This window comes from Pongo pygmaeus, chromosome 17 (genome assembly GCF_028885625.2).
Source record: "Pongo pygmaeus isolate AG05252 chromosome 17, NHGRI_mPonPyg2-v2.0_pri, whole genome shotgun sequence".
Lineage (NCBI taxonomy): Eukaryota > Metazoa > Chordata > Mammalia > Primates > Hominidae > Pongo > Pongo pygmaeus.
The window spans coordinates 27,179,428-27,205,058 of record NC_072390.2 but is presented as its reverse complement, the minus strand read 5'-3'; the positions used below and the strand labels follow the sequence as shown (position 1 = coordinate 27,205,058).

The window sequence follows — 25,631 nt, the reverse complement described above, 5'->3', positions numbered from 1 at the left end:
TTATTACCATTGTAGAATGAGTAATGTAAGTAATGTAACTATTCAGGTAAAATATTCCCATTGACCAAATAGCAATATTTCCTTCTTCTCCATCTAGACAAGTGACTGTAAACACATATTTATAGTCAGCATTGAAACCCTTTCTAAAGGGCTTTTTAGAAATACATTAACATTTGAAAAAATATACATATTAAAATATATTTCTGCTAAATATTATGTATTGCTATTTTGCTATTATTTAGCTCAGCCATAGTGCTCCTAATTTGAGTAATGAATTCATGATAAATAACATTTTACTTGTTAATGTTTATATCTTGTTAATGGCCTTTGAAAATCACTGAAGTCATAGATGTGATATAAGAAGGCAAAAAATATAGAAGTATATGATGAAGAAGGTAACAGATTCCCTCCTCTTTCAGTCCCTTTGCCAGGAATCATCATTGTTAATCCTTTTGTGTTTATCTTTCAACATCTCTATGTAAGCTCATTTAGGTGTGTAAATATCAATATATGTCCTCAGTCCCTCCCTTACTAATTCTAACAAATAGGATTATATTGTATATGTTATTCATCAGCTTGATTTCACATCTGCCAGTGTTTTCTGAACAGCTCTCTAGTTGTTAGAGTCTAGTACAATACATGTTATATAAACATATATAACCGACATATATATAACCCAGTCTTATTAGTAGCTGTTTATTCTTTTGTAATATGGATGACCTAATTTATTTAGCCTCTCCTGTCTTGATGGATAGTCAGGTTTTGTTCATTAATAAAGGGAATATTTCAGTAAATATCTATAAATATATATTGTATACAAATATTTGGATTTCTATAAGTTAAGTTTACAGTTTTAAGGTAGAATTGCAGGGCCAAAGATAAATGCATTTAAGACTTTAGTAGGTGCTGTCAGATTACTTTCTACAAGGTTCTATCAAGTTATGCTCTACCAGCAAGGTGTCACAATGTCAGGGTCCTCAAATGCTTTTGAGTGTTGAATATTAATGATCTTTTAAAACTTACAAAATCAATTTATTGGTTTTTAAATTATATGTTATTGTTTTAATTCGCATTTCATGTTTTCCATGCATGTATTCAGTATATTTCTTCCTCAGCAAATTGTCCATTTCTGTCCTTAGGATGCTTTTCTAATCTTTTCCTTTTTAAATTGTAGGGATACTTTCTGTAGTAGGGTTATTTACCATTTGTCATATGTTTTCAAAATATTTTTCTTATTCTACCATTTGCTGTCGACTTTATTCGTGGTTCGTTATAGAGAAATTTTCACATTTTATGTGGTTAAATTTATCAGTCATATCTTTTAGGGCTACCTACACTCATTAATACACACAATGAAAGTATCATTGGAATATGAATCAGTCCAAATATAAATTAATTTAATCTTGGTAGATGTCTACATATGCAATTATGTTTGCTAAATGACCCATTGTTTCTTCCTAATGGCTTCTTACTTTCTAGTCTTGTTTTAGAAGATATTTTTCTACATTTTTGTTGAATTTTTTAGAACTTATTTTTATACTTAGAGTATTTAGTCAGTGAGATTCTGGTAAAAAAAAAAAAAGACTTGAGGGGAAGACTCCAGGGCTGAGGAGCCTTCTGGGGACAGTTCCTTTGCACTTCAATGATGTATGAGGAGAATGGTCCATTCTCACCTTTGCATTTTGCTTGATGTGGTGCCTGAGAATGTGGCAGGCAGCATGTGACCACAGGAAAACCAGCTAAAAAGGCAGCTGCTATGAAAGCCGAGTAGACACAACTGAGTCAAAATGCCCTCCACACCTCATTTTGGTTCACCCCATTTGTTTATCCATTTATTAATTTAGTCTAATATTTTTGAGCATCTGCTGAGAGGTATTCTCCTAGGCTTTGAGGATACAGTTAGTAGGCAAAACTAACAAGTCTCCTGCCCTCCTGGACACAGCTTTCTAGTTTCTAAAGTTCTCCATTGGTGTGCAGTGTGTGCACACATTTACATGAAGCAAAGCTTACAGAGATTCCCAGAGCAGTAGTAGAGAAGAGGTTCTGAAAGTCAACATAAATATTAGGTCAGACAGGAGCACCACAAATAAATGGTTTTAATCAGGATGTTTTGGGCTGCAAGTAATATAAATGCCCCTATAGGCTAACAATGAGGAAATTTATTAACTCGTATTAATGGGAAATCCATAGGTAAGGCACCCTTTACAGTTTGTTGTTCAGTGACTCAGTAATCTTCCCAGGGACATGGGCTCTTTCCAAATCTCTGATCTATTGGCCTCAACCCCAGGCTGGCTCTCTTTGTGGTGATAAGGTGACATTTAAAAGCAACTAGGGAAACATGCTGTGTTCACGTCTAATGGGCAGAGAAGAATATTTCCCCAGTCATAGAATGTAACTTTTTTCTTTCAAGCTTTTATGTCAATTAAGGACCGATAATAACTAGCAGATTTTCATGGATTGATTGCCTTAGTGCACTTATTCTTAAACTTTAACGTACTTCAATAGTGACAATGTATATCAAAATCACCTGGAGGACTTGTAAAAAGATCCTGACTGGCTTCTATCCCATGTTTATGATTCAGTTGGTTTAGGGTTGGATCAGGAATCCACATTTTTAACAAATTCCCCAGTGATGCTGATACTGAAAACCACTGATTTGCAGTAATGAAGATGCATCCTTGCACCACACACCGATTAGAATGGCCAAAATTCAGAACACTGCCACACATCAAATGCTGGGAGGATGTGGAGCAACAGGAACTCTCATTTGTTGCTAGTGAAAATATAAAAATAAGTGCAGCCTGTTTGGAAAACAGTTGGGCAGTTTCTTGCAAGAGCAAACCTACTCTTACTGTACAATCCAGCAGTTGTGTCCTTCAACATTCACCCAAAGGAACTGGAGACTTATGACAACACAAAAACCTGCACACCAGTGTTTATAGCAGCTTTTTATTCATAATTTCTAAAACTTACAGGCAACCTAGAGGTCAGTAGATGACTGGATAAACTATGGTACATTGAGACAATTGAATATTTTTCAGAAATGAGCTATTAAGCCATGAAGAGACATAGAGGAAACTTAAGTGTATATTAAGAAGTGAAAGATGCCAGTATGATAATGCTACATACTGTATGATTTCAACTACAAATAAGGTTCCACATAACAATTTTTCGGTCTATGAGGGTCTGCATATAAGATGGTAATCCTTTAAGATTATAACGGAGCTGAAAATCACCTAGTAGCATGGTAGCCATTGTAATTTCATAGCTAAGGCATTACCTTTTCTATGTTTAAATATACAAATACTTTCATTGTGTTACAGTTGCCTACAGTATTCAGTACAGTAACATGGTGTATATGTCTGTGGCCAAGGAGCAGTGGACTACAACATATAGTCTCCGTGTATAGTAAGCTATCCCATCTAGATTTGTCTAAGAGCTCTCTGTGATGTTCACACAATGATGAAATCACCTAAAGACGTTTTTCTTAGAATGTATCTCTGTTGGCCGGGGTGCGGTGGCTCACACTTGTAATCCCCGCACTTTGGGAGGCCGAGGCGGGTGGATCACGAGGTCGGGTGTTCAAGACCAGCCTGACCAACATGGTGAAACCCTGTCTCTACTAAAAATACAAAAATTAGCCAGGCATGGTGGCATACGCCTTTAATCCAAGCTACTCAGGAGGCTGAGGCAGGAAAATATCTTGAACCTGGGAGACAGAGATTGCAGTGAGCCAAGATAGCGCCATTGCACTCCAGCCGGGAGACAGAGGGAGACTCTGTCTCAAAAAAATAAAAAATAAAAAATGAAAAAGAAGAATGTATCTCTGTCATTAGGCAACCCATGACTATATATGACATTCTGGAAAAGGCCAAACTATGGATACAGTAAAAATATCAGTGTTTGACAGAAGCTGGGAGAGGCAGGGATAAATAGGTAGATCATAGAGGACTTTTTCAGGTAGCGAAATTATTCTGGATGATACTATAGTAGTGGATATATGCCATTATATAGTTTCCAAAATCCATAGAATATACCACACTGAGAGTGAATCCTGATATCAATTCTGGACTTTGTGTGGTGCTGATTGGTCGTTGGTACGATGTGTTGATAATGTGGGAGGCTATGCATAGGCTTGGGGGCAGGGGATTGTGGGGAATCTTCATACCCTCCGTGCCATGCAATTTTGCTGTTAATGTAAAACTATTCTACAGGATAAAGTTTTATTTATGAAAAAAAAAATAAAGAGCCTCACCATTGAGTCTAGGGATGGAATGAGCCATCCCTGAGCCACGAGCTGTGGAAGACTAAATCACTGAACAAAATCAAGGGTTTGGGGAACTACTGGGAAGGAAGAGACGAAAATGGATGCTGAGTAAGCAACTGACAGTGGCCAGTATAAAGGTTGATATGAGTTGAATATAATAATTGTAGTCAAATGACTATTAAGAAATTGGGTAAGATTTAATTTCTTTTCTTGAGTAAATGTATTTGTTTGTTAAGTACTATCAGTCAGAATTGAGATCTGCAAAGAAACTTGCTGGTTGTTTTTTTTTTTAAAAAAGCTTGATTTTAACAATAAAAAAGCTTGATTGTAACATGGATATTAGAAGATTTGACTATGGGGATCAATTGGAAATCCATTCCTCATATTTAGCATGGATCTCACCTTAGCTCCAGTTATAATGAAATAAATTAATAATACCTGAATTGTTTTTGTTTTGTTTTGTTTTGTTTTGAGACAGAGTTTCACCCTTTTTGCCCGGGCTGGAGTGCAATGGTGTGATCTTGGCTTACTGCAACCTCCACCTCCTGGAATCAAGCAATTCTTCTGCCTCAGCCTCCTGAGTAGCTGGTATTACAGGCACCTGCCACCACGCCCAGCTAATTTTTGTATTTTTAGTAGAGATGGAGTTTTGCCATGTTGGCCAGGCTGGTCTCAAACTCCTGACCTCAGGTGATCTGCCCTCCTTGGCCTCCCGACATGCTGGGATTACAGGCATGAACCACCGCACCCAGCTGCCTGAATTGTTTAGAAGATGTTGGCATGCACTTCACCATGGGTCCCTCACACGTGCACACCTTGCAAGCAGAGGCACCGATGGTGTTTGTTTTGGTCCAGGGAACCGCCTTGGTATATAGAGATAGTGTCTCTCTCTGGAGCACTGGATGATCTTTCTAGTTGTCCAATGTAAGAAAGATAATGTCTCTCTTGAGAGCAAGGGGTAGACAGGTTTGCTTACTGCCCATAATAAAAGATTTGGTTTTCCTAACTCAGGGCTCTTTAGCTGTGATACAAACTGACTTCATGTGTAGCATCAACTTGGATTCCTCTATGTTCTCCCTTGAGACTTTGGGGGTAAGGGGAACCAACAAGAACACAAAGCTCATGTATTTGCTTTGTTGTTCATAATACAGTCCTGTGTCTCTGGCCCAGGAGTCTCCTGTCTTCTGCCAGCATCCGTGAAACAGTGGCAGGCAAACTTGTAGGCTTGAAACTTGATTAAGTCTCAGACTCCTCACAGTTCTGGACAGAATGTACTTGAAAGAAAAAAACTGACTTCTTCATAATTTCCTCTAATTCAAATCTTGTTGACTGGGAAACTGAGGCTGGGATTAAGGAAACGACTTGTGCAGTTTTGCAGTGCATCTGTTTACAGAAGTGCCTGGTGAGGCCACTGTTACCAACACCCTCTGATAACTAGTGCCTGCTCCTCTCAGCGCACTTTGCTTTTAGCCTCACTACAAAGCCAGCCTCTGTGAGTCTGCCCAATAGCTCTGGCTTAGGGTTGATTTAAGGATGGGATTGGACAGTAAGAATCTTTCACTTCAAGACAGAGCCAGATAAAACTGACATGAACCAAGTAGGGTGACGAGTCATATAGAACATACTGATATAAGCTGACAGGGTTATTCAACACCGAGAGGTATTTATCTGCCAGGGTCATTTAGCTGTAACTCTACTAAGAACTAGAATGGAAAACCAGCTGACCATCTCCGTTGTTTTTCTATTTTGTTTGCATGTTGCTGTAAACAGTTTATTTTAAATTATAAAACGGGACTCTATTTGACCACTAAATGGACTCAATTTGACCATTAAATATGCCTCGTGGCCCAAAGGATATCTAGACTTAGTGAAGTGGTCATGTTAATTGTTTTGTCTGCAGGTAAGCTCTTGGTGAACCTGTCATGCTAACTTATGAGGCGAACATTGGTAACACTTTCTCTGTTTGACACGTTAGCTTAGCATATACCTTTTTCTTTTATAAAGAATTTCTTTGTAGTACTGTGAAATCATAACTCTTATTCTATACTTTATCAGTATTATACGTGGCTCTTACTACATAATGATCAGTCTCAGCTTTAAGTCTTAAAAAGGTTTATATCATAATATTAAGGTTAGGATATTAAACATTATGAAGGGTCTGTGAGCACGTGACAGAGTATTCTTTCATATAAATTCCAATAATGTTACATGATTTTTTTTTAAAACTCAGACATTTCTTTCCATCCTCAGAATTGCGTGTAGCGACCTTTAAAAAACAGCGCTTCACCATGGAGCTGACAGGACTTAGCTCTGGGCTCCCCACCTGTATTTTCACTGAGCCATAGGCCCGTGGCAAAGAAAATTGAATGTTGCCTGGGTGACCTTATCTATAAGCTGGGTCTTTAATTTCATTCCTGGCTATATTGAAGCTATAGCTGTTGCCAAAGTGTCTGAAAACAAAAGGGAGGGCAGAGAGATGATTTCTGCAGATGATCTATGTCCAGCCAACTGAGGAAATCACTGACCCGCCACTGTAGAGTCCTTTGTCTGACCCTGTCTAAGTATATAAAAAACACAGAAGCGTTCCCTTCTAGGATAGAATCCTGGAGTTTCTAAGATTGACTTCCAAAGACATCAGCAATATAGGTTTCTATGTACATAAAACTATTTGGGATTTGGGAGGCAGAAATTACAATAGTTGGCAATTTATAATTCTTACTGATAGGTTCATTGGTTGGATACCTTTGGAAACATTTTTTGAAATGCAGATCTAAGCCAAACATCTCTTTTGGGCAGATTATGAATCTAAGGTGTTTTATTTGAGACAAATGGTTAACGTGTTACATGACATATTTATTAGTCCAAATGAAAAATACTTGTTGAAATTAAACCTTCTTTTCCCAAAGATAGTGCAGAGCTCATAATATGTATTTGCATTACATATTTTTTTCCAGGAGTTTATTCTCAGGAAACGACATCGTTTTGAATATAATAGAAGAAATGAAATACAAAGTCGAAAAATGAGACTGGAAAAGCCCAGGCACTGGCATTTTGTGTTGTGCTAAGTGTTCCCTTGTCACCTTGCAGTCTGCTGGCAGAGGTGTGGAGCGGACACAGGAGAAGGCTGGGATGATGCTTGGAGGCTGGGGAACAGGCTGCACTGGCATTTCCAGTGAAGTGACTTGGGACACACTTCCTCTTTCTGCCTGAAAAGAACTGAGGGTGAGGGGCCACCTTGTCCCACCCTGGGTTGATCCCTCCCAGGTGCCCACATCTCCAGGGCTCTGTCCTCAGCCCAGCTCTCGCTCCTGCCTCTGGGCGTGCTGGCTCCTGGACACCCCACATGGATTCCCTGGGCATCTCCAACTCCTCTGCTCTATAGTGCAGCTGAGCATCTTACTCCTCCCCCTTGGCCTTGCCTGTCTTCGCAGCCCCACAAAATATTTTTTTCTACCAGTGTCTCTTACCTGAATCAGTACTTCAAACTGCCCACTCATTTCGGCCAGAAACCTGAATTGCCCTTGAGTCTTTCTACTACCTTGCCTCTGCACCATATCAATCATAAATCTCACATATTCTCTTTCCTAGGTGTCTTGGTGTTTGGGACGTTTCTCTGCAATGCTGCTAGCCTAGCCTCAGCCACTACTATGGCTCCTTATTGCACCCATATTCACTCTGCTGCCCCCAGAGTTGCTCTACCTACAGCCAGATATCTTTTTATTTTATTTTTATTATTTTTAGAGACAGGGTCTTGCTCTGTCACCCAGGCTGGAGTGCAGTGGTGATCACAGCTCACTGCAGCCTCAACCTCCTGGGCTCAAGTGATCCTCCCGCCTCAGCTTCCCAAGTAGCTAGGACTACAGGCACATGCCACCACGCCTGGCTAATTTTTAAAATTTTTGTAGGGACTGGGCCTCGCTATGTTGCCCAGGCTGGTCTTGAACTCCTGGGCTCAAACAGTTATCCCACCTCTGCCTCTGAAAGCACTGGGATCACAGGTTTGAGCCACTGTGTCCAGCCATCAGAGGTCTTTTATAAATGCACATTCAGTCCTACCATTTCTAAGCAAAAATGGACAGTGAGAGACTCTTTAACACGCAGCTCCCCTATCTTCCTCCCCGTTGCCTGCTTCCCATTTCTCCATAATTCTTCTTACAGCCAGGCATGCTAGATGCTGGGATTTCATGTGCTGATCTGTCTCCCTCCACTGGAGCATGAGCTGGCCTGGCAGGGCTTTTGTCTGGCTTGCTTACTGTGCCTGAGTTGAGCCATCGAAGGCACTCTGGGAATGGAAATGAGTGGTTGGCGCACATTCCCCTATCATCTGGCTTTGGCCCCCTCTCCATCAGTTCCCCTCATTTTTCCCCACTGCTTTCTTAGCTTCAGCCTTAGCACTTTCGTTTTCTTGAGATCAAGGTGCTCTTCCTACTTATAAAGCACCATGAAGGTGGAATCACACCTCCTCTCACGCCGGTTTTCTACTACTCCTACGTCTCTGCACCCCCCCACCAACCCCACCTTCACTCTCTACTTAAATATCCCCTCCTCAGGGAGGCTTTCCCTAAGCATCTCTGGACAATGGAGTCGTGCATTCCCTTATTATTTTTTAAACATCTAATATCCCTGCTACACTGGAAGCCTGAAATCTTCAGGAACCATATCTGCCTTGTCTATGAATGCACACACAGCACCTAGCCTAGTATGGGCTTTCAACAGATATTTTGGAGACTGAGTCCATGTGATTCAGTCTGCATTAGTGCCTAATCAACAATGAATGATCATTATCTTTTCCTCCATGGAGCCACTTACATCAGTTAAAGTGTGAGGCAGTCTCCCCTCCACCCCAACCCCTATACTTTTCCCAGGTGATCTTCCAACTGAAGCTCTCTGGCTCCCATACTTGCCCCGGAGGAAAAACTGATGTGACAGGACAAAGTACTGAAATATATATGAGTATTAAGTATATGCAGTCATGCATCCTTAAACAATGGGGCTGTATTCTGAGAAATGCACCTTTAGGTGATTTGGTCATTCTGTGAACATCGTAGAGTGTACTTACCCAATCGTAGGTAGCAGAGCCTGGTACATACCCAGGCTATGTGGTATAGCCAAGGCTCCTAGGCTGCAAAATTGTGGAGCATGTTACTGTACTGAATGCTGTAGACTCTTGGAACACAATGGTATTTGTGTAGCTAAACATTGAAACATAGAAAAGGTACAGTAAAAATATGGTATCGAAGATAAAAATGGCACACCTGTACAGGACATCCACCATGAATGGAGCTTGCAGGACTAGAGTTGCTCTGGGTGTCAGGGACCTAGTAGTGAGTGAATACAAAGGCCTAGGACATTACTGTACACCACTGTAGACTTTACAAACACTGTACACTTAGGTTACATTAAATTTATTTTTTTTAATTTGTGTCTTTAATAATAAATTAACCCTAGCTTCCTTAAACTTTTGTACCTTAGAAACGTTTCAATTCATTTTTCATTGTTTGACTTTTTTGTAATAACACTTAGCTTAAAACACAAACACATTCTATAACTGTATGAAATATTTTCTTTTTTATATTCTTATTCTATAAGCTGTTTTCTGTTCTTAAGATTTTACTTTTTTTTTTTTTTTTACTTTTAAAACTTGTTTGAGACCTAAAACACAAACACACATTAGCCTAGGCCTACTCTGGGTCAGGATCACTGATAGCACTGGCCCCACCTCCACATCCTCTCCCACTGAAGATGTGGACCTGAAGGTCTTCAGGGGGCAGTAACACTCATGGAGCTGTCATCTCCCAGAATAACAAGGGCTTCTGCTGTCTACCTCCTGAAGGTCCTGCCTGAGGCTGCTTCACAGTTACCTTTTTTTTTTTTTTTTTAGTTTAAGTAGAACGCTGTAAAATAAGTATTAAAAAAGTATATTATAGTAAATCCATAAACCAGTAACATAGTTGTCTATTATCATTAGCAAGTATTAGGTACTGTACATGATTGTATGTGCTTGACTTTTATATGACTGGGAGCGCAGTAGATTTCTTTACAGCACCATCACCACAAACACCTCAGTAGTGTGTTGTGCTATGACGTTAGGACAGCTAGGATGTGACTAGGCGGCAGGAAGTTTTCAGTTCCAGCACACTCTTATGGGATGACTGTGATATATGTGGTTCGTTGTTGATGGAAATGTTTTTATGTGGCGTATGATGGTATATCTTTCTCTGAGGTTTATTAAAAGTCAGGAAGCTTCTACAAGGATTGTAAGGCCTCACATTCACGACTCAGGGCCCTGACCAGGCCCTCCTGATAGCTCCTATTTGGCACTATCTGCATTCGCCACGATTCTGGCATTCTCTTCCCTATTTCCATGTCTTTTCAGTGCTGTTCACTTTCTCAGAAATGCCTTTTCCTCCTCTTCTTGGCTTTTCAAACACATATACTTTCATATAAAGTAGGGGTCCCCAACCCCCCGACTGCAAACCAGGTACACCTGGCCGCACAGCAGGAAGTGAGCCAGAGGCGGGCGAGCATCACCACCTGAGTTCCGCCTCCTGTCAGATCAGCAGCGGCCGTTCGATTTTCGTAGGAGCGCAAACCCTATTATGAACTGTGCATGTGAGGGATCTAGGTTGCAAGCTCCTTATGAGAATCTGGTGCCTGATGATCTGAGGTGGAACAGTTTCATCCCGAAGCTATCCCCCCAACCTAGTTAGTGGGAAAATTGTCTTCTACAGCACTGGTCCCTGGTGCCAAAAAGTTTGGGGCCTGTTGGTATAAAGGAACAGGAACGCCTGTTTTACTCACCAGACAGAGTCTTTGCCTTGCCCCGTCCTGCCATGGCACTTTCAATATTGGCATTTGTCTCATAGGCTAGAACTATGCTTTTTTTCTCCGGCTTTCTCATCATTCTGTGTAAGACCTAAATCTTACCTTTTTTTCTCTTGTACACTAATGCCTGGCACACTGTAGAAGCCCAAGAAATATTTTAAACGTTTAAGTAACTGCTCCTAGTTCTGTCTCAATCAGAACTAGGAGCAGTCCTACTTTCTACTTGCAACATATTTGCCTGTCTTCTTTGCCACTAACCTTCATTGAGAAAATAATCTGTGAAAGGTCATTATCAAGTTATCTCAGCACTTATTTAATGTGTGTTTAGCTGCTTTACTGTCACATAAAAACATGCCATAGTAAAATAAAGTAATAAAGCTGTCAATAAAAACCCCACTTCCACTCAATATTTAATGCTAAAGAGCCAGAGACATTGGAGATTTTCATCCATAATACTAAATTGATGTTATCAAGGTCGGTAGCTGATCAATTTGCCTTGAAATACTGTTCACTTGATGAATGAAACTGTAAATTGTTAGAATATGGTGTGTTCTGGAAAACAATGTGTTTTAGTATTCTTTACGTAATAGTTTCCAAATAAGGTCAAGATAGGAAGCAGCCTCATGCTATGAAGCACCTGGTGTTTCTAATAAAACAAGGGCGGTGATGACTGCTGATCAGCCACCGTAGTCACCAGAGTCAAGAAAAATGTGACCACCTTCTTGAGGGCATTAGAGTTTATAAGGTGCCGCCACGTCCATTTTCTTACCTAATGATTGCAAGAGAGATAACAGTATCCTCATTTTCCAAGTCAGGAAGCTTGGGTTCAAAGAGGTTAAATGGTATTCAGAGGTCACACAAAGCTCAATACAATCCCAAATGTTTCCTGACTCCAAACTGGGTTCTTTCTGCTATGATGTAGCTACTTCATTGCTAGGGGACTAAAAATTTCAAATCTGTACAGTTGTATTAAATTTTAGAAAATCTACCTTCGTGATTAATATTTTTTAATTTTTTTAATTTTTAATTTTCGTGGGTAGTATATGTATATATGCCATATATATATATGCCATATATATATATATATATATATATACCCCATATATATATATATATGGGGTAAATGAGATATTTTGATACAGGCATGCAATGCAGAATAACCACATCACGGAGAATGGAATTTCCATGCCCTCAAGCATTTATCCATTTTAAAATGTACAATTCAGTTATTATTGATGATAGTCACCCTGTTGTGCTATCAAATAGTAGGTCTTATTCATTCTTTCATGATTAGTATTTAAAGAGTAAACTTCAAGTAGTGTCCAGGGGATAGGTGGGCTCTAGAATAGTTGTAGAGTTTGAATGTACACAAACCCTAATGCAAATGAGTTATTTCAGAGTCGGGATACATTTCAAAAAACTCCAACTGATTGGCCCTGACAGTATAAAACTTTCAGAATTCTGCAGAAAAGTAAACCTTTATTTCAAAATTATGCTTTGAAGTTTGAAGATAAAAGGAGAGCTGTCTAAGGCCCAATGCTCAAATAGATGGACTAAAAACATTTTAGAAAAATTCTGGAGAGGTTATCAGAATTTGAAATGAATGTGATAACAGATCCCCTATAGTTCAAGTTCTCAGTACTGCGTAACAGGGTTTAAAGCAGCTTAGCTCAGACTAACGCATACAAGAATCAAAGCCTTTTACAGGGTTTTGAAATGTGTTTCATTTTCTCAGGAAAGAGAATAGCAGATTCCTTACTTTTATGTACCTGGTCACTTAGGAATATTTTGTACTGTATGGTTCTGGTCCATTCTTAGAGCAATACAGAGAAACACAGTAGAACTTATTCAGATCTGTGATTGCCAGCTGTTGCCTGGGCAGTGTTTCCCATTGCCTTTTGGTGCCAGAATGAGCTAGCATTGTGTTGGTGAGGATTGGAAGCCTGTGCCCTGACATGGAGAACAGTACATGCACATCCCCAGCCAAGGCCCGTGAATGAAGGTGTCATGGTCTGTGAGAGGTTCAGCCATAGCACCTGGTGCTAGAGTAACTCAACATCTATATGCAAGTGCAGGGCAAAATTGTGAACTAAAATGGCCTAAATTTAGCAAATGTTTTAAAAATTGGAAAATATCTTTATAGACACTAATTTATAATGGAGGTCTGAGTTGGTGTTTTGGACTGAATTTGTGTTCCTGCCTGATTCATATGCTGAAGTCCTAACCCCAGTATTATAGATTGTGACTATATTTGGATAGGGTCTTTAAGAGGATAATTAACTTGAAATGTGATAATCCATTATGAATGGTGTCTTTGTAAGAAGAGGAGATTAGGATACAGGCATGTACAGAGAGAAAACCATGAAGACCATGGGAGGACACAGGGGAACACATCAGCAAGCCAAGGAGACAGATCCCAGTAGAAAGTAACCCTGCCAATGTCTTGATCTTGGGCTTCCAGCCTCCATAACTGTAAAAAATGTGCTTATTGTTTAAGCCACTCAGTCTAACGTACTTGGTTATGGCAGCCCTGGAAAATTTATTCAGCTGGTAACCCCAACATGGGGACTGTCAGTTAGACACAGCGCTTTTGAGCTGTAACTGTCCTCCAAAAATCTGTCTTTAATTCTCTACTGCCCACAGTAGGTCTCTTGAGAAACAAGTGTAAAAGTTTATGTAAACCCTTGTTCAGTTGTGTTTAAATATTGTTTTAGAAGAATTATTCTTACAGTCAGAGGAAAGTTGACTTGGTTATGATGATGTTAGTGGGTTGAAGCTGGCTAAGCTACCAGTAAGGGAGCAAGTGGAGAAACATTTATTATGTATAATTGTTTTTAAATTATTAATAACATAAGCTCTTGCTTCAGAATACTTAACGTATAACAGACATGAGAATCAGTGACTGGGGGAAGATTGGTCATGAATGTTTCTCGGCAGGCTCCCTGTCATTCCACTAGGGTCCATGATCTGCGGTGAGTGGAGACAAACCTACAGCAAACCAGTCTCTGTTATTCTCACATGGAAAAAGGATGGGGAATGGGGACCCCTAGACTCCAGGGCACAGCTGCGGCTGATGGTGAAATTAATCTGGGAGGTGCTTTCATTTCTATTTTATCTGGTTTAGAAAACTCATAAAAAGTAAGTAGATTTAATACCCATTAAATCACATCTAATTTAAAAAACCTAGTAAAGATTTTTTCAGAGTCAGCATTATGATTCACTTTTGTTCACAATCCTCATGGATTTATTTTGAAATTTTAAGTAAACAGAAACTTTTCCTTCTTTCTTGATATCTTCAGAAACAAATATGTATTTGAAAATGTAAATGATAACAGGCACAGTGGCTCATGCCTGTAATCCCAGCACTTTGAGAGGGGAGGCAGGAGGATCACTTGAGCCCAGGAGTTCAGGACCAGCCTGGGCAACATAGTGAGACCCTGTGTCTACAAAAAAAAAAAAAAAATTAACCAGGCTTGGTGGCACGTGCCTGTCCTCCCAGTTACTCAGGATGCTAAGGCAGGAGGATCGCTTGAGCCTGGGAGGTTGAGGCTGCAGTGAGCTGTGATCATGCTACTGCACTCCAGCTTGGGTGACAGAGCTAGGGGATCTGTTATCATGTTCATTTCAAATTCTGAGCTAGACTTTATCTCAAAAAAAAAAACCAAACAAACAAAAAAGAAAATGCAAATGATTTAGAGATACTTTCAATGATCTGAAGTTTTTGGTAAAATTAACATAATCCTTTCATTAGTTTATGGTTTTAAAATTAGGCCCTTTCTAATTTTGATTAAAATAAATGAAAAGGGCTTTAAAATTTTTTATTTTAATAAAGTATACATAAAAATATTTATCAGTTTAACCATTGTAAATGTACGATTCAGTGCCATTAAATGCATTCATAGTATTGTGCAACTGCCATGACGATCTATATCCAAAACATTGGTATCATCCCTTACTAAAGCCCTGTACTTAAACGACAACCTCTACTTCTCCCCTCCACCTAGTCCCAGACAACTTTTATTCTATTTTCTTTCTCTGTGAATATGCATATTCTGGGTATCTCATAGAAGTGGAATCATACCATGGTTTTCCACATGTGTCTGAAACAAGCATGATATTTTCAAGATCCATTTATGTTGGTAGCATATATTAAAATTTCCTTACTTTTGGGGCTGAGTCATATTCCATTGGATGGATATATCACATTTTGTTTACTCTTTCACCTGTTGATGGGCATTTTGGTTGCTTCCACCTTTTGGTTATTTTGAATAATGCTACTATGAACATTAATGTACAATATCTGTTTGATTTCTAAGGGCTTTTGATACAAGTTAGATTTAGGCCCCAGAAAATGTCAGATTGGAGATCAAGTTCAATGTAAGGATTGGGAATATCATCTATGGAGCAAATAACTATTGCTAAGGTTAGAGAATATAGTACCTTTATTTAAGTACATATTGCTCATTATTATTAATACATATTCAATTAATACTTGTTGGTCATAGATAAGTTGTAAGTTCACTCTGTATTTGTTTTTGTGGCTATTACACTTATCCTAATTACCACTGACACAAACCTGAGAGAGCAGCAATGTTGATGGGTGTGGCTAATTTTTTTTTTTTTAATTTCCTAGTTACTAGCAAAGTAACAGGAAAAAGTAAATGACTTCTAGTAACTGGCATTACTGTACCAAACCATGGGCAGTATGTTGGAGGCTTGCAGGTTCCACTGAAATTTATGCTCACCTTGCTTCCATATTGCTATTATTAGCCCCAAACCGCCCATCTTGGTTCATCTTAACATAGTGCTTTATTTACAGTGCATGTTAATGTTTATTTCTTAACACTAATTAAAATTTAGCCATGACTCCTTGAGCAGGACATGTAAGCATAATAAGAAGCACTTCTGTATGTTCTTACTTCCAAGCAAGAAGCTGCAGGATTCCTGTCCACCCACTATGCATATGGGATTTATTCACTTTATCCTGCTAGATAACCTCCTGTCCCCTTGTTGACTTCAGTTTTTCTAGCATAGCCAATTCTTCTTGATTGACATTTTTCTTAAAACTTCTGGTTAACATTTTTAATGTTGAATTGATTTACTTCCTCACACTTTCTATAAGTTTCCAGAGTAGGAAAACCATCCCTATATTATTCACTGGCCACCATCTGCTCTCATACTCCTCACTTCACCTCTCACGGGCCTCACCTTTGCTCACTTCTTTTGTGAAGCTCTTCAAAGCTTTCTCTTTTCTCAGGATGATGTTTTCTCCTGACATTTTCTTCCTTCTTCTTCTTCTTTTTATTCTTTTGAGACAGTCTTGCTCTGTTGCCCAGGCTGGAGTACAGTGGCACAATCTTGGCTCACTGCAACCTCCGCCTCCCGGGTTCAAGTGAGTCTTGTGCCTCAGCCTTCCGAGTAGCTGGGATTACAGGAATGCACCACCACGCCTGGCTAATTTTTGTATTTTTAGTAGAGATAGAGTTTCACCATGTTGGCCAGGCTGGTCTTGAACTCCTGGCCTCGTGTGATTCACTGGCCTCAGCCTCCCAAAGTGCTGGGATTACAGGCATGAGCCACTGCACCCTGGCCACTCCTGATATTTTCTGAACATTTACTCTTTCTATCTATCCTAACACTAACTGTCATGCAAAATGCACCAATGCCTTTGTATTTTTGCAATGTGAAGAATCGTGTGTGTTTGTGTGCGTGCGCTGTGTGTTCTGAGGTTTAATTCTGTTCCTTCATTGCAGCTAGTTTATTTTAGGTTATATTCTCTTAATAAGAAAAGACTATGTTGACTTACTTTGGATAATGTCACAAATAGATTGCTGTGTACTAAATGGTTTCAATGATAGTATTTTTGAGTGATAACTACTTACAAATATTAAAAATATGAATATAAAAATTATTCAATATTCAGCCAAAATCTTTTAGGGTTAAAAGCCTCCACTGGGTTATTTTTATGATTCAGGAGTTCTTCCCAAAAGGATGGCAATGCTGATTGGCATTGATTCATGGAGATGAAGCTCTTAGCCTTCTGCCCTTCAGGCTTAAACAGAGGAGGTTTACAGGTAGATAGTCTATGCTGATCACCGAGACAGAGAAGTGCCTTCTTCATTCATGCTGCCTTTTTAAAAGTTGTTTTTTTCTTCAAGGATAGACTGTGTTAATGTCAGCCCAGTTCTCTGTGTATACATGATGGTGGGGCCTGGGGGACAGGGAATGGGTGGATTGCAGGAAGCTTGTCTCAGTGTGCCAGGTTTTGTAGGTGACAGGGTGTAGTAATGGTTTCTTACATGAATGATTGCTATAGCTGATGGAGGCCTTGTGAAAATGATTCAGATTAAGCTTCTAGTTTGCTTTAAGCTTACTGACCCAGTATAATTGAGTGTAATTCAGTGGAATCAGTGAATTTGTATTCTTACAGTTAATAGCAATATATTCTTGAGAATGAAGAAACCATGAATGAGGTTCTTAATTTGCTTTTCTGCGTCTTCCATGACCTTAAGAAGGATTTCATGAGAGCATTGGGGAAACTTTAAAAAAATTCTCTTTACAAACACTTTACACCTCACTCACTGTTAAACATGATTTATGTTGATAACTGTGCTAAAGTGAGAAATAATGCAAAATAGAGGATGTCGTGGTTGTTTTATTTAAGGGACACCATGCCTTTAACCACCTGAGGATTGTAGTGACTTTACCAGTAATGTCAATGGAATTATTATTATTTGTGACTAGAAAATGGCTTATGACTATAAAGAAAAGAAAGGAGAAGAGAGAAGAAAAGCTAAAAGAAGGGAGGAATGGAGGGAGATGAGGTGGCAAAGAACAGAGGCAAATCTAAGGCAATCTTCAGAAGTAGTAAAGTAAAACAGAAATATTGGTTTGCAAGGCAGTAGCACATAATAGAATCGCAGGGTCTAATTTCATTAACGTCCTTGCAGCAAATAATTTTCCTGAATGAAAGGAACCAGCTGCACCAAGCAGATTTATATTTTCAGTAGCAACCCAATCTAGCAACTTTGTGAGCATCTTAGGTTTGGTTTAGTTTTAAAGTAATAAAATCTTAGCTGCCTGACGCGGAAGAGCTTGTTCTCATTAGTAACTGACACAAAGGATTTTGCTGATTGTCCACATGGTTTCTGATTCCCAGAAAAAAATGAGCAGTGAATGTTATAAAGGCCCATAAGTTATGGGATGTGAGTAGGAAGCCGAAAACTTAACAGGAAAACCGTAGGAAAGAACCCATCGTGAGATACATGGATGATGTTTCAGATTCTCAGGAGATTAACAAAGTCTCTAGAGGTATTTATCCAATATGACGTTTCTTGGGCGTAGGAAAAGCTTTTTAAACCATCGGCCAGCCTCCAGAAAAAGATATATGATAAGGTAAAGAAAGTTAGTCAAAAAGAAAAAGAATCTGTGACTCCATTAAGGAACAAGAGCTACTTTGCATAAAACTGATGTGTATTTTCCTCAGTACCATGCCCTGAGTGGGTAGGAGAGGGAGTTATTATAACCTCATTCGTGCTCCCACCAGAGCACCTGCACTAAAAACTGTTTTATCTTTTGAGGTTCTGGGTATGATCCTGTTTAACAAAATATTTTGACTACAAAAGTATAATTTTTTCTAACTATGTGCCTATATCATTCACTTCTTTGAACATGGAGGCAATGGAAAATCTTCTTACTACAATCAAATAGTTGCTTCATTAGAGAAGATTTATCCACAGAAATTGATGAGATTAAATGTCAAAGCATTGTTGTTTCATTCAGTGCTTCTTTGACGTTCAGAAGTACTTCCTTTGTTCACTTAAATGGCAGAAGTGAGAAGCCAAACTTCACATTTGCTGATACCTCTAAATAGCTTTCTTGTCATCATCATCAGTAAACACATACAGGTAGGTAGACAGTAGATCCAGGGACCAGGGGCAACAAAGAGTTGTGCATGAATTTGTAGTTTATTTGAGAAACGAAACATTCACACACAGAAAACTGGTAGTACAGTATAGGAAGTCCTAACTTATTGTCATTGATAGGTTCTGAGAAACTATGACTTTAAGGAAGACGTTGTATATCAAAACCAATTTTACCATAGGCTAATTAATATAAATGAGTTAAGTGACTATGTGATATTTCTGGTCAAGAAAACATCACCAACCTTCAAAATAAAGACCCCAAAACCTTCTAATATTAAATATTGAAACAAATGTGAGCTATGTGTAAATGTAAGAAAGATTAATAAAGACAAGTAAGATGATTATTTATTCAATTTTTGGTGAATCAGTGAATGATGGCAGTAGTAGTAGTAGTAGTGGTGGGTTGAATCAAAGAATACGTATTTACAAACAAAGTTATTATGAGAATCTCTTACCATCCTACCACCACACAATTAAAAAAAACATTAATGACATTTCATAAAAAAGGATTCCTGGCACTGAAGAATTTAATGAATGAAATAACAATACAGTTGAGACCTTCAACAATGGATTAGATCAAGCAGAAGAAAGAATGACTAAACTTAAAGATAGGTCTTTTGAAATAGCCCAGTCCACATAAATGAATGAAAAAAAGAATTTTAAAAAGAAAGCCTAAATGGCATATAGGACACCATCAAGTGAACAAACATTCAAATATTGTGAATGCCAGAGGAGAAGAGATAGAAAAAAACATTGGAAAATCTAATAAACCTGAAATAATAAATAAAAATTTCTTAAATCTTAAAAGAGATATAGACATCCAAATATAGGAAGCTTAAAGATTTCTGAATATAACTCAAAAGTCTCCTCTTTGAGGCACATTATAGTTAAACTGTCAAAAGTTAAAGAGAGAATTCTAAACAATAGAAAGAGAAAAGCATCAAGTCACATGTAAGAGAATTCCCATCAGATTAACAGCAGATTTCTCAGCAGAAACCATATAGGTCAGGAGAAAATTGAGTGATATATTCAAAGTACTGAAAGAAAGAAAAAAACTCCTCCTGAAGAATACTATATTCACCAAAGGTGTCCTTCAGAACGTAAGGAGATATAAAGTGTTTCCTAGACAAACAAAAACCGATGGGATTTGTCACCACTAGACTGAGTATATGAGAAATGCTTAAGAGAGACCTACATCTGGAAGTGAAAGGATGCGCTCCATCACCATGAAAACACACTACAATATAAAACTTATTGAAAGAGCAGATATGTATATGAGAAACAGAAAGGAATGAAATGTTATTACTACAGAAAGCTACCAAATCTCAAAGATAAACATCAGAGAGGGAGAAATGAATAAAGGATTTACAAAACAAACAAAAAACAATGAAGAAAATGGCAGGAGTAAGTTCTCACCTGTTAATAACAACCTTGCATATAAACAGTTTAAATCTCCCAGTTAAAAGATATGAACTCACTGAATGGATAAAAATATATAATATAGCAAGACCCAACCATATTCTGCCCACAAGAAACTGACCTCACCTATAAAGACATATAGATTGAAAGTGAAGAGATGGGATAAAAATAATTTATGCAAAAAGAAACCAAAAGTCTGCAGTAGTTACTAAGACAAACTAGAACTTTAAGTCAAAAAACATAAAAAGAGACAAGGTCAGTACATAATTATAAAGGGATCAATTCAGCAAGAGGATATAAATAACACACACACACACACACACACACACACACACACACCCCTAACACGGGTGCACCAGATATATAAAGCAAATATCATTAGCGCTAATGGAAGAGATAGACTCCATTACAATAATAGATGGGGACTTCAACACCAAACTTGCTTGCAGCATTAGATAGATAACCTAGACAGAAAATCAACAAAGAAATATTGGACTTAAACTACCCTATGAACCAAATGGACCTAGCAGACATTACCGAACCTTTCATCCGGCAACTGCAGAATACACCTTCTTCTCATCAGCACATGGAATTTTCTCCAGGTTACACCATATGTTAGGCAACAAAACATACTTCAATAAATATAAAAAAGTCAAAATCACTTCAAGTATTTTATCAGAACACAATGGAATAAAACTACAAATCAGTAACAAGAGAAATGTTGGAACCTGGAAAAATATATGGAAATTAACTAATACGCTCCTGAATGATAATTGAGTTAATGAAGAAGTGAAGAAATAAAAAAAAATGAAACAAATGAAAATGGAAAGACAACATACCAAAACCTATAGGATTTCACAAAAGCAGTTCTAAGAGGGAAGTGTATAGTAATAAATACCTACATCAAAAGTAGAAAGATTTCAAATAACCTAATGATGTACCTCAAGAAACCAAGAAAATCAAGAACAAACCAAATAAAAAAATAGTAGAAGGGAAGAAATAATAAATATCAGAGCAGAACTAAATGAAATGGAGACAAAAATAGAGACTAAAAGAGATTAACAAAATGAAAACATTGGTTTTCTGAAAAGATGAAACAGATAAACCTTTAGCTAGACCAAGAGAAAAACAGAAAAGACCCCAAAAAAAATTAGAACAAAAAGGAGACATTACAATTGGTACCACAGAAATAGAATCATTAGAGACTATTAGGAACAACTAACAACAACAGATTCCTGGACACATATAATCAACCAAGATAGAACGAGGAAGAAATAGAAAACCTGTACAGACCAATAATTAGCAATGAGATTGAATCAGTAATAAAAAGCCTCCCAACAAAGAAAATCCCAGGATCAGATGGCTTTACCACTGAATTCTACCAAATTTATAAATTAGAATTGAGACAGATTCTTCTACAATTATTCCAAAAATTTGAGAAGGAGAGAATTCTTCCTAACTCATTGTAATACGCAAGCATAACCCTGATACCAAAACCAGACAAGGATGTAACAAATAAGACAACTACAGGCATCATCATGATGAACATAAGTGTAAAAATCCCCAACAAAATATTAACCTAGTAAATCCAACAGCACATTAAAAAGTTACAAAGACTATACTTTCAGGGATCATTTCTATAGTTCATTACTAGAGAAGTTTCTCTGAATGGGTAGAGCACTGGAAACCATGAGGAGGAGGCACAGTGTTCTCTCCTGAGCGTGAAGCTGACTCTTGGTGTTGCTTCACTGCACCTGCCATGTGCCATTGATGATTGTTCTTGTCTTCCTCTGGGAGAGTAAGATGGAGAGCATGCAGTCTGAGTGCTTCCCATTTTATTGTTGTGTACTAAGAACAGTGTTTTTGTTGTACATGAGGGTGGTAGCTTTAGCATTTAGCAGGCAAATTGTTTTGAGAACATGCCAAGTGAGAGCTTTTTTCCTTTGTTCTTTGCTTGCTGAAGGGATCCTTGTGGGGTGGGCTGCTTGGTCTGGCACATGGCTCCCAAAAATAGTTTTTCTAATTCCAGTATTCCTTGGTTTTTCTGGGCTTCTGAAGGTTTTTACTATGTAGCGATTTCAGAAAATTCATTGTTGCTTAGTCTACTGTGTTTAGTTCTCTTCAAGGTTTTGTAAAAGAGACAAAAGTTTTATTTATTGGTAGGTAAAGCATGTTGAAGTTATCCACTTACTCTTTTTTTCCTTTTTTTCTTTCTCTTTCGTTCTTAAAAAAAAAAAAAAAAGATACACCATGATCAAGTGAGATTTATCCCTGGGAAAAAAGGATGGTTCAACATACGCAAATCAATGAATGTGATACACTACATCAATAGTATAAAAGACAAAAGTCATATGATCATCTCTATAGGTGCAGAAAAAGCTTTTGATAAAATTTAGTATCTCCTCATGATAAAGTCTCTCAACAAACTTGGACATACCTCAGAATTTTAAAGGCAATATATGACATACAGCTAACATCATACCAAACGGAATAATTTGAAGCTTTTCCTCTAAAATCTGGAACAAGACAAGGATGCCCACTTTCACCACTTTGATTCAACATAGTAATGGAAGTCATGGCCAGAGAAATCAAGCTAGAGAAAAAAAATAAAGTCTCCAAATTGGAAAGGAAGAAGTCAGATTGTCCTTGTTTGCAGATGACATGATCTTATATTTAGAAATACCTTAAAAACTATTAAAAAGCTGTTAGAATGTGTAATCAATTTCAATAATGATGCAGGGTACAATATCAACATAACAAAAGTTGGTAGCATTTCTATACATAAACAGCAAACAATCTGAAAATGAAATCAAGAAAGCTATTGCATTTACAGTAGTTACCAAAAAAATAAAATACCTAGGGATAAATTTAAATAAATGAAAGTTTTCTACAATGAAACCTCTAAAACACTAGTGAAACTAATTGAAAACACCAAAAAATGAAAAGATATTACATGTGTATGGATTAGAAGAATTATTAAATAATATTCTTAAAATACCTGTATTACCTAAAGCAATCCATAGATTCATTGCAATCCCTAACAAAATACAAATGACATTGTTCACAGAAATAGAAAAACAGTCCTGATATTCATATGGAACCACAGAAAATCCTGAATAACTAAAGCAATCTTAGCAAAAAGAACAAGGCTAGAGGCATCACACTACCTGATTTGAAAATATGCTACAAAGCTATAGTAAGCAAAACAGCATGGTGCTGCATAAAAACAGACACATAGACCAATGTGTCTAAAATCTACATATTTTTAGTCAACTCGTTTTTGATAAAGGCTTCAAGAGCATACGATAGGGAGATGACAGTCTCTTCAGTATATAGTGCTAAGAAAACTGGATCTCTGCATGCAGAATAATAAAACTAGACCCCCATCACCAAATACAAAACTCAAATCAAAATGATATAAAGACTTAAATCTAAGACTGAAACTATGAAAATACTTAAAGAAAATGTAGGAGAATTGCTTTGGTACATCATTGGTCTGGGCAAATATTTTTTGTTAAAATATCGAAAACACATGGGAACCAAAGCAAAAAATAGACAATTCAGATTTTTTTAAAAAGCTGCACAGCAAAGGTGACAATCAAGAAAGTGACGAGACAACCTGCAGAATGGGAGAAATTATTTGCAATCTATCCATTGGATAAGTAGGGATTAATAGCTAGAATATATGAGGAACTCAAACAACCCAACAACAATAACAAAAATCTGATTGAAAAATGAGCCAGTGACCTAAGTGGACATTTCTCAAAAGCAGACATACAAATGGCCTACAGCTGTACCAAAAAAATGCTCAACATCACCAATCATTAGAGAAGTGCAGATCAAAACCACAATGAGATAACTTTTCATCACAGTTAATGTGGCTATTATCCAAAGAAAAACATAACAATACTGGCAAGGATGCAGAGAAAGGAGAACTCTCATGTCAATGTTGGTGGGAATGTACATTAGTGTAGCCATTATGGAAAGGAATATAGAGGTTCCTCAAAAACTAAAAATAGAACTACTGTATAATCCAGCAATCCCACTGCTGGGTATTTGGGTATGTTGCAAAAGAAAGGAAATAAGTATATTGAACAGAGATTTACACTCTCGTATTTATTGCAGTTCTATTTATAATAGTGAAGATACGGAGTCAACACAGTGTCCATCAATGGGTGAATGGATAAGTAAAATATAGTGTATATACACAAAATAATATTATTCCGCCATTAAAAAAATGAAGTTTTGTCATTTTAAGCACCATGGGTGAGCCTGGAGGACATTATGTTAAATTAAACAAGGTAGGCACAGAATCACAAATGTTACAAGTTCTATTCATATGTTGGAGCTAAAAAAGTTGATCTCATGGAGTTAGAGAGTAGAATGGTGGTTACCAGAGGCTGAGAAGGGTAAGGGGTTGGAGGGATGAAAAGAGGTTGTTAATGGGTACAAAAATACAGTTAGCTTGAAGGAATAAGTTCTAGTCTTCAATATCATAGTAGGATGACTATACGTATCAATAATTTATTGTATATTTCAAAATAGCTGCAAGAGATGATTTGGAATGTTCTCAACACAAAGAAAAGAGAAATGTTTGAGGCAATGGAAGCCCCAATTACCCTGATACACATTGTATACATGCATCAAAATATTACATGTACTCCACAATTATGTGAAATTTTTATGTATCAATTTTTAAAAATTAAAACATGACACTATTAAAAGTACTGCCTTTATTCCTCATGAAGATATTTGTGGACTAATAGGAAAAAAGCATTAAATATTTTAAATATAGAAAGAATATTCATATAGTGAAAAAAATTACAAATATGGCAGGCTCCCCAAGTACTCTTATACAGCATTTTTTTAAATGTTTTTTTGAGACAGTCTTGCTGTGTTGCCCAGGCTGGAGTGCAGTGGCATGATCTCAGCTCACTGCAACCTCCACCTCCCGGGTTTAAGTGATTCTCATGCCTCAGCCTCCTGTGTAGCTGGAATTACAGGCATGTGCCACCATGCCTGGCTAATTTTTGTATTTTTAATAGAGACAGGATTTTGCCATGCTGGTCAGGCTGATCTCAAACTTCTGGCCTCAAGTGATCTGCCTGCCTTGGCCTCCCAAACTGCTGGGATTACAGACGTGAGCCACTCTCCCTGGCCTGTACAGCATTATTTATTGTGCATTTGGATGATTA

General features: G+C 37.8%; 1 protein-coding gene and 1 non-coding gene across 21 annotated transcripts in view; both read left to right on the top strand.

Moving 5' to 3' along the window:
* Positions 1-25,631, top strand: part of PTPRM (protein tyrosine phosphatase receptor type M) — an 840,386-nt gene that overhangs the window by 414,396 nt on the left and 400,359 nt on the right. The window lies entirely within an intron of this gene.
* Positions 22,049-22,264, top strand: LOC129019231 (small nucleolar RNA U3). Its single transcript, XR_008495565.1, has one exon. It is a non-coding gene; the product is annotated as a small nucleolar RNA U3 (small nucleolar RNA).